Source organism: Actinia tenebrosa, unplaced genomic scaffold (assembly GCF_029948245.1).
Source record: "Actinia tenebrosa isolate PJP-AT-01 unplaced genomic scaffold, QUT_ActTen_1.0 PGA_scaffold10__47_contigs__length_13832649, whole genome shotgun sequence".
NCBI lineage: Eukaryota > Metazoa > Cnidaria > Anthozoa > Actiniaria > Actiniidae > Actinia > Actinia tenebrosa.
Window position 1 is genome coordinate 5,149,775 of NW_028292570.1, and position 9,880 is coordinate 5,159,654.

At 35.4% G+C, this 9,880-nt stretch overlaps 1 non-coding gene and 1 pseudogene across 1 annotated transcript; one reads left to right on the plus strand and one right to left on the minus strand.

The window, feature by feature from the left end:
• Positions 1-1,358: 1,358 nt before the first annotated feature.
• LOC116290862 (uncharacterized) lies at positions 1,359-5,173 on the minus strand. The gene is made up of 5 exons (XR_016119110.1): positions 3,804-5,173; positions 3,112-3,201; positions 2,131-2,679; positions 1,777-1,845; positions 1,359-1,703 (listed from the first exon to the last, which is right to left on the minus strand). It is a non-coding gene; the product is annotated as an uncharacterized LOC116290862 (transcript).
• Positions 5,174-8,927: 3,754 nt separating this feature from the next.
• Positions 8,928-9,641, plus strand: LOC148912833 (uncharacterized; annotated as a pseudogene).
• The last annotated feature ends 239 nt before the right edge of the window (positions 9,642-9,880 follow it).

Below are 9,880 nucleotides of genomic sequence, written 5' to 3' on the forward strand. Positions count from 1 at the left end.
AGCGTACATGTGATCACACTGAGTGAAGTGTGATCACTTAGATGGATGCGTGATCACCCACTGACAATACAATCACAAAAATTCAATTTAAACAATAAAATGTAATTAAAAATCTCTTAAAATGACAAGCAATAAATTGCAAATGTTGATATCTTTTGATCAGAATCACACTATAGATGATTACAATATCTATTACATCCATTTTGAAATCACAAGCAAATCCTGCAATCTGATTGGTTCCCTGCAGCAGTGATTTCAGCATAAATTGCAAGATTTTGAGCTCTAAATTGCACGATTTTGCACATCAACTGATATGAACCAATCACAAGAGAGACGTCATTTTCCAGCCAATTATATTAAGGAATCCATCTGAGTGTTGAGTTGCGTTTTCTGAAGAACGATTTAACCGTCAAAAGTCGTAAAAAAAGACTGAAAAGCCATAAAAAGGACTTAAAAAGACCAACTGATCACTTAAAATTGTCAAAAGCATCTTTGTAAAGTAACTGCTTAAGTAAGTTGAAGATATTACAGCGAAAAGCAGTGGGGGGAAATGCAAACGGCTTGGCGATTGATCGTGGAAAGTGGTTTCCTTTTCAATCTGTAAAGCATAACAACACATCGAAAATACAGTCATTAAAAGTCTTAAGAAGAAGATTTTTGCTGAGCTACGTGACTTCTTAAGGACAACCGAAGGACTAAACAACCTTTGATTTTTGCTGTTTTCTCGGCACAAGTGTGATCTTAACATGTTGAACAGAAATCGTAAAAATACAAGCAGTGAGCATTGGCTGTATGGACAACAGCCAGTTCATTACAACCCTTTTGGGCAGGATTGTTTTGCTATTTAATGTAAGTAAACGATTCTTAATACATGTAATGCCTTTTGGTCCTATATAAATTCATTTTAGTTTTGGATTGAAAGTGTTGGTTTTCAAAATGAGAATCATTGCTCGATCAGTATAAATAACAAGTTCTTTTGACAGCATGTTTGAATCGACTGCTTGTAGATTGTAAGTCATGTCGGTTTAACTGGAAAAAACGTCTTTTTCAAAAAAGATTTCAAAATGGATATAATAAAGTGGTAATTGAACTTCGTGTCGTGCAATTTTGGTCTGAAATCAAACTTGCAATTACAAATCAAATTTTGTAATCGCGCGTTTGATTTCAGACCAAATTACACTCCACTCAGTTCAATTACCATTATTTACAAATACAATTATCAAGTAAATAAAAATTGTTAATCGGTCTGAGTATATAATGTTGTTTAGTTGTTGAACAATGCTAATATTTTTTTATCAAATATATAAAAAAAATAAAAAATAAATAAATAAAAAAAAAGTAGTATTACAATTTACTTATTAATGCATTATTTGCATGGTTTGATTATAACTGCAATTGTTCATTACCACGAATCCATTTTTTTATGATCAATCAAAAGGGCATCCCGTCCCTCTCCTGTGCAGGTAAAATCAACCTATCTACTGTTTTTTTTTTTCACTTAGCTGTATTTTCTGAACTCGAGCTCCATGACAAGCATCGCCCATTCCTCACCATACGACATTTGGAATTTATGCTCAAGTTTATATCATTCTAGTTGATTTCTCCTTCAGGAAACTTTCTGTTAGTTTGATCCTTCAAAGCTTCCATTCTTTTAGGATCAAGTTTTCGTAACTTATCCCCCTTTCCTTTGATGCTTGACATCACTTAGTGATTTCTTTATAAGGAATAGTAGTTTTCATACATGTAATTCTAGAAGAAAAAATGACCTGCACTTACCTTTACCTAAATTAAGCTTAGGTAAGAAAACGTTTAAATATTCAGGATCTCTTATGTTCAATACACTACCTAGAGATATTAAGGATATTTCATCTTTAAGTATTTTTAAGAGTCGCCTAAAAAAGTATTACTTAGCTTAAAAGTTTCGTGTTTTTTTATTTATTTTAGACATATAACATATATAGTTTTTTTTTCTAGGTACATGTTATTCTTAAATTTAAATTTTATATAATTATTAGTTAGGATTTTTTCAGATTTTATCATAGAATTAGTTTGTATATAGTGAAGTATATATTTTTATAGTTTGTAATTAGTTTATTGTTTTATATGCAGGGCCCCTATGGATATCAGCCTAGTTGCTGAAAGGGCTACCCTGTTGAAATAAAGTCTTTATTATTATTATTGCAGCTTCCTCACGGCTGAATAAAACCTCAAATAGCTTTAGTGCATAGTTTTTAGCTTTCGTGTTGCTTATTTTGCTGAGGGTGTCTTTGTTTACACATATTCCATGTTTAGGATTTCCCAGCATCACCAAATCAGGTTTTGCATCAGATTCTGGTAATCCAGATGAGGCTGCCTTGCAGCTGGTTGTAGTGATTATGCTATGCTCGGGTATTGGTGATTGGTGATCGGCATGCGCTGCAGGTGATTGGTGGTGATCAGGTGTTAGTGGCGGTTGGAATTGAGTATGAAGTGACTTCACTACAGAGCCTGTTGAGTTATCCTCTTTTGCATTTTTGTAAAATCTCTTGACGCATTGCTTACAGGATGCAAATCCTCTGAGGAGGTGCTCCATTTTGTAAAGCTGTTGTTGCATCTCCTTGATCTCTTTTGAGATCAACATTATTTCTTCTTTCGTGGCAAAATCCCCACTGCTGAAATTCTTCACTTGACTTTCAATATCTGAAATTGATTTTGAAAAATTATAAAAACTAATATCAATGATAGTCAGTTTTTTTTTTCATCCTTAAAGAAAATGTTTATAGGGTAAGTGTGCGGCAAAAAATGTTATTGAAAGGGGCCAGAAAAATCAGTGAGTCATGCGAGCCATGTGAGGCACTTTCAGCATAGGCATGCTAATTTTGCGAGGCAATCATACAAGGCATGTCAAGATAATAAATTGGCCAAATATATTATGCATAATAAATTATTATTGAGTTTCTGAATTTTTATCAAATTGAAATGTGTTTCACGGATATAATGAATGCACTCTACTCAGTAGCGCTGACTAGTCGTTTGCGCAAAGGCGTATCGAAAAAAATCGTTGATGAAAAACGTCGCGTGTAACATAACGTTCATGGTATTAAAATATTTGAGCAGTATTACAATGCTCACCGGTTTTATTGGCATCAAGGGAAGTGCCATCAAATTCTGTACTTGGATATTCTTCCTTACCAATCCAATTATCATCATCAAACTGGGTTCCTTGGGGCAAAGAAAATGTTTACACCAATAAATTAATGTCTTAGTTACTTAGTTACTTAGTTACACACAAAGTTATGCTTTGAAGTCAAAATTAACTTATTGTATACATTAAATTTCCGTGATATCAAAAAATATCTCAATATCACGACATTGACGTGTTGCGAAAAATGGGCACGTCAAATTCGCGAAATTAAGGTTACTGTAACCGTTCAAACCTAAATTTTTTTCAACTTTCTATTGTTGAATTGTTTTATGTAGAAGATTACTGTTCGAATATTAATTCATTGTGATGTAGTGCTCACTTTCTCTCTTTTGTTTCTTTTTTATTTCATTTCAAACTCATTCGGTCGGATCACAGAATTTGTAATAGAACTAATAGGGCCTCTGAAAAAGAGCGGGAAAAAATCTCGAAAAAGTGCGGAAATTTTTTGCGGCCAATGTGAAAAAGGGCGATTTTCGACAAATTATGCGAAAAAGTGCGGAAACAATAATTTTTACGTTATGTTTCATTATAGAACTTTGCTTTTATCAATTTTGAAGTATGTTTTATTGAGACATGGGATAATCTCGTACATTATAGTATAGAGAATAGCGTGACTTACCATCGAATGAAGTGTCCGACTTGACACTTGTGACATCAGGATCAGTAGAACGTATTACCCCAATAATATCTTGAGGTGACCAAATCTCTTTTATCTTTACATGAAGGTCACGACAGGACTCACCGCGAATCATCAGAATTATTTCTTCTTCTGGTATTCCAGTAGTACCGGAGAGCTTTTTCTTCAATTCCTCGACAGTTATGTCAGACTTCACATTCACTGTAAATTCAATTGTTTCATGTCCATGAATTTTGTTGACTTTGACGGTCAAGGATTTCTGTCGTTCCTTCTCTATATCCATTGATTGCTTGTCGGCGTTTTCATCCATCAGTGCTTTTTGAGAAGTGAGACTTTTTATCGGCTTTTTTTTCGCTCCCGTCTCTTTTTTGTTCCCCTTTGATTTCTCTCTCTTTTCTCTGGCACTCATACAGTCATCATCAAGTGAATCATCCGAAGAACTTGAAATTGTAGGAATTTTTCGTTTCTTGGCAGTCAACTTTCTTTCTCGATGTTGAGTAAGACTTTTTTCCGCCCCCGTCGGAGCTTTTTTCTTCGAATCGGATTTCTCCTTCTTTTCTCTGGCACTCATACAATCATCATCACTGGAGTCATCCGAAGAACTTGAAAATGTACGAATTTCTTGGCAGTCAACTTTCTTTCTCGATGTTGATAGTTTTGTTTATTGTATTTCTTCGTATGAACATCAACTTCAGAGCTCTTGACTGATCACATTTGGCCAAAGAAGCTGTACCTGTTTTAGGAGTCTTGCAGTCTTCTTCTTCTAAAGTGATGTAATCGTTCAGTTTGGAAGGTTTTTTGCGGGTCCTGCTTTCCTTATTATTGATTTCTGCTTGTTGCCGGCTTATCCTTAAACGATCAATGAAGTCAGTGCATTCTTTTTTAGTGCCTTGCATTAGCGAAATTCCTTCATAGTCTTTCTTTTGAATGTTCCCAAACGAATCCACGACATCCCACTCAACTACTACCCTTTGGTCTCCACAGTCTCTTATCCTCGATTTGGTTATTACGAATGGACCTCTAGATTTCTCATCTTCTTCGCACGGAAATTCGACAGCATAAAACAGTGTCATAATTGTACAATCGTTAAAAAGCGCTTGAATACAGAGAATACAGTGTAAAAGAACGTTGAATGGATTGCAAGCAGTGGAATTCTTTGATGAAATGATTCATTTCTTCGCGCGCTTTTTTCCTATTGGATGAGAAGCCAGTTCCCAACTCATGTTACAAATTATGCGAAATTGATTTGAGCGCTATAAGTAAAATAAAGATGCTTGGAATGCAAATCAGGTCAATCAGTTCTACAATCAGTTGAAGTGACTGGTTATGATGATTTAAGTTCCTATGTTTTTAGTAAAAGACCTACAATAATAATAACAATAATAATAATATTAATAATAAATATGTTCTTATATAGGCGCATTATATATTCTAAAATTCTCAATGCGCTTTACAAATATAACGATGAATTGTTAAGTGATAAAGTAGATTAAAGTTACAAATTGGACAAAAATGTTTTTAGTTTTCTCTTGAATATTTCTAAAGAATCAAATGCCGGTCTTCAAGGACGTGTTGCTAAATGATCAGTTGTTAACTCAGCACCATTAAGGCATGACTCTTTTGAGGAAGTGATGGAAAATCAGTTATTTATTCATATCTTTGACAGTTTACTATGAATCTTTCCGAAATTTGGCTAGTAGTAGTAATTCTTCAAGGCAAGCAGTTACCGCATATCTGTTACCATGGAAACCAGGTCACGTGACCACAAGGCCGCCATCTTGGATTTTAAAAAATCGTTTGTAATCGTATTGAAACTACTTCAAAAGTCCTGAAAATCCATATTCCTTTTGATATTTGTAATACCTATATGGATCTAATTGGATATCTTGGAAATTATATTAGGTTTAATTTTTAGAATATTTTTAATTTTTTGGAAAAAATAGAAAATATTCTAAAAATTAAACTTAAAATAATTAAGATATCCAATTAGATCAATATAGGCATTGTAAATATGAATAGTAATCTGCATTTTCGTGACTTTTAAAGATGTTTCGGTACGTTTACAAACGGCTTGTTTAAAAATCCAAGATGGCGGTCTTGTGGTCACGTGACTTAGTTTCCATGGTAACCAAGGCTCTAAGGTTCCTTCTTTTCACAAAAGACATTAACTTGCCAAGTTTGGGGAAGATTTGTAGAAAACTGGCTATGGTATAGCTAATCAGTTTTTCATCTGAGAGCCATGCCTTAATGATGCTGAGAAAGTGCTACTACGACGAAAATCGCTCAAACTTGGATTCAGCTGAAACTTCTTAAAAATACTCTTTAAAGGTCTAATAATCACTGTATGAAGTGTTTTCTCGATATTCAGGACGAAAGTATGATATTTTTACGATTATTTTTTTGAGTCTGTTACCTCATACACTCAACATCAAACATTGCTACATATATTTCTTTGTATATAAATCCTTAATTTATTTTATTCCTTTGAAGCCCAAAGGGTGGCTAATGTGCTTATTTCACATTACTTGTGACTATAATTTATATTTTGGGGTGTTTGGGTATTTCTTTCTCCCTTTACTACTGATATTTTGATCATAAACTACAAAGAAATGTATGGAGCGATGTTCGATGTTGAGTGTATGACGTCACAGACTCCAAAAAAATAATCGTAAAAATATCATACTTTCGTCCTGAATATCGAAAAAACACTTCATACAGTGATTATTGGACCTTTAAGGAGTATTCTTAGGAAGTTTCAGCTGAATCCAAGTTTGAGTGATTTTCGTCGTAGTAGCACTTTAAATAAATCAGAAATTTTCTGAACTTCTAATTGCCCTCTTGTGATCGAGTGTAGTTTTCCATGAATTTGTTCATATTCTCGCGTTGCTGTCTCATGCCTTCAAATGCACTCGCCACTCGCACTCTGCCCTAATTCTCTTGCGACTTTTCTTTCTCTCCGTCCTTTCTCCTTTTGCAACTTCTGCGGGCTCTACATCATCATTATCGGATGAGTTGTTAGCATTGCCCGACGATGAGCTACCAACATCTGAAACATGTTTTAGCGTGACGATATATGTCTCGGCATCCTAAAACCTTTTTGTTGTAAGAAATATCGTTGTAAAAGGGAGACTCTCGCCTATGGCCACCAGTTTGTTTTTTGTTCCAATCTTTGGCAATTTTGTATCTGTCGATTAGGTACTTTATCTTTTGCTTGTACTTATCTGTAGCTCGGTTGATTTTAAACTTCGTGTTTATTTGTTCTGCGATGGCATCCCATACTTTTCGGTTATCTTTACTCTCCAGTTCGATGTGCTTTTCTGCCCATAGGCTTACTAGAGCCTTTTGTTGATCAAGGGAAAACTTGTCATAGGTTCTTTTTACCTTTTGAGGGCGCCTGTTGTTCCAGTTCTTGATCTGGGCTGTTGCTACTACTTGACAATGATGGTCCAGGGCTAGTGTTTGCTGATGGCTGATTTGAAGATTGATTTGTAGTAGCTGGTGAGTCCATGTTTAATTGAAATGGAGCTTGATACGGTAAATACGTATTGTAAGGGTTGTAATAACCTCCCTGATAGTAATATCCTTGACCATTCATGATGATAATGAAGGGGAGAAAGCGTTGCGTGACGACACTGAAAGCGGCTGTGGGGGAGACTAGACAGGGTCACGTTGAGTCTTGATATTTTATACTGATCAAGCGATCTGTTAACTGTTAACATGACATGATCTGTCATTACCGGATTCGGTTTCTTTTGTTCGCAGAAAATCATCCTGCCCCACCTAAGCATTACGGCGTCTTTGAAGTTTTGGCTGGTTTACAAAATTTTGGAGATTTGGAAAATTTAGAGTCGCATTACAAAAGGCAAGTCGTTGACAGATGTCGAAAGGATTAATGACACATTTTGATCAAAAAATACTGTAATGCGACTTGCCCACGAAATATCCATGCCTGAATACTGTTTATCTGAATCACTAAGTCTTTCAGAAGATGAAATGAGTGAAAGTAGTTTATCCAGTTCTTCTAGTGAAAACGAATGTTCAAGTCTAAGTGAAAGTGAGTTTGATGATCAGGGGGCTCCCCAGAAACCAAATACTAGTAATACGACGTTTAACACCAAAATAACAGATGAGCCGCATTATAGAGGAAGTGCAATTTCTAAAATATTAGCTTATGTACAGTTTATTGTTCTATTTGTTCTCAAACACAATTTGAGCAAAATCGCCTGGGCAGACCTTCTACTACTAGTCATTTCCATTTTGCTTGGTGACAGATGTGACAAGACTATTAAGTCTGTGTACAAAATTAAATTGTGCATTATACAGTATTTTGGAACAGAAGATCCAACACCAATATAGTACTGTTCAAACTGCTTAGATTTATTAAGCGAGGATGCTTGTATGAAACAGCAATGCTCGGGTAAACGAGTCAACGCTTTCCTAGATCTCCATTTTGAAAATAAACTAAAAGAATTTTTTAAGGACGCCGAGTTTTGTAAACTTATTCGAAAAGGAAAAGATCTGATTAGAAAGTCAGTAGGCCCAAAAATACATGATATTTTTCATGGGCTTGATTATTAAAACTTCACTCTTCCTGGTGGATTTTTAAGAAAGACTTTCAACATATCATTTACGGTTAATCCTGATGGAGTTAATAAATTTTCTTCATCACGCGCTGGTCATTTGTGGCCAGTGTACCTCATGATAATTGAGCTTCCAAAAGAATACCGTTTTAAGACGAAATACATAATACCGGCATATATCTACTGCGACAAGCAAGATCCAAATATGCTAACTTTTTTAAGTCCATTATTTGACAAACTGAATGTTCTTCATGAAAAAGGAATTGACATTAAGAACAGTGCTGAAGGCCAAATTCACGTCCGATGTTTGCTGTTTGTTGCCACAGCCTATTTGCCGGCACGTGCTGAAATCATGAATATGAAACGGTATAATGCAAATGTGGCTGTCATCTTTGCAAAAGTAAAGGGCAAGGGTATGGAATAAACAACCTCCATCGTTACTGGCCACTTGAAAAAAATCTGCCGCAAAGCACTCATAATGATCAGCTTTCGTATGCAAAAGATGCAACTCGAAAAAAATGCAGTAATGGTTGTTAGGGGCCACTCTGTTTTTGCAAGGCTGAATTACAGTTTTGATTTAACTCTTTCATTTGCTATTGATTGGATGCATTGTGTAGCACTTCGATCCGTGAAGTATGTCATGAATCTGTTAATAATAAACAACAAAACCAAGTGATATTGTATTGGTGGTACAAATACAATAAAGATTCTCTCGGAAAGGCTTATAGCAATCAAGCCTCCTGATATTATTGGACGAAATCCAAGATCATTGAGTGAGGAATCACACTGGAAAGCTACAGAACTGAAAAACTGGCTATTACACTACTCAATACCAGTAATGTATTCAACTTTGCATCCTTTATACTTATAATGCATTGGTCACTTCTAGTAGGAGCGTTGGCCATCTTGACCTCTGATTCCATCAGTCAACTTCAATTACAACAAGCTGATGCAATGTTGCAAGATTTTGGTTTTTTTGGTGACAATTCTTATGAGAAAACAAATTGCACCATGAATATCCATCTTTTGCAACATTTAGCAAACTATGGTGAAAGAAGGGGGCCTTGTGGGCATACAGCTGCTTTGCTTTGAAAGCATGAATGCTTATCTCAAACCTCTTGTCCATGGCACACATCACGCAATGGAACAAATAGGATGTGCTCTTGGCTTGTGCTATGGCTTGAGCATTTTTACAAAACGGACCATTGGCAGACACAACACATACGCCAAAGAAGTGTGAAAAAGTACATGAAAAAAAACTGTGAACTATATAGTGTAAGCAGCCAAGCCCACCCCTATTAAAATGAAGAAGGGTACTTTCAAGAAAATTACACATAAACATAGGTATGAATCAGATAAAATTTTTAACTTTAGAGTATGAAATCTCCTTGCTCACCCCATTTTCTCAAAAAAGAACCCCGGGACACCACACACCATGGACACGCCCCCCAACCAGCAAATTTTGCCATATTGAAAAAA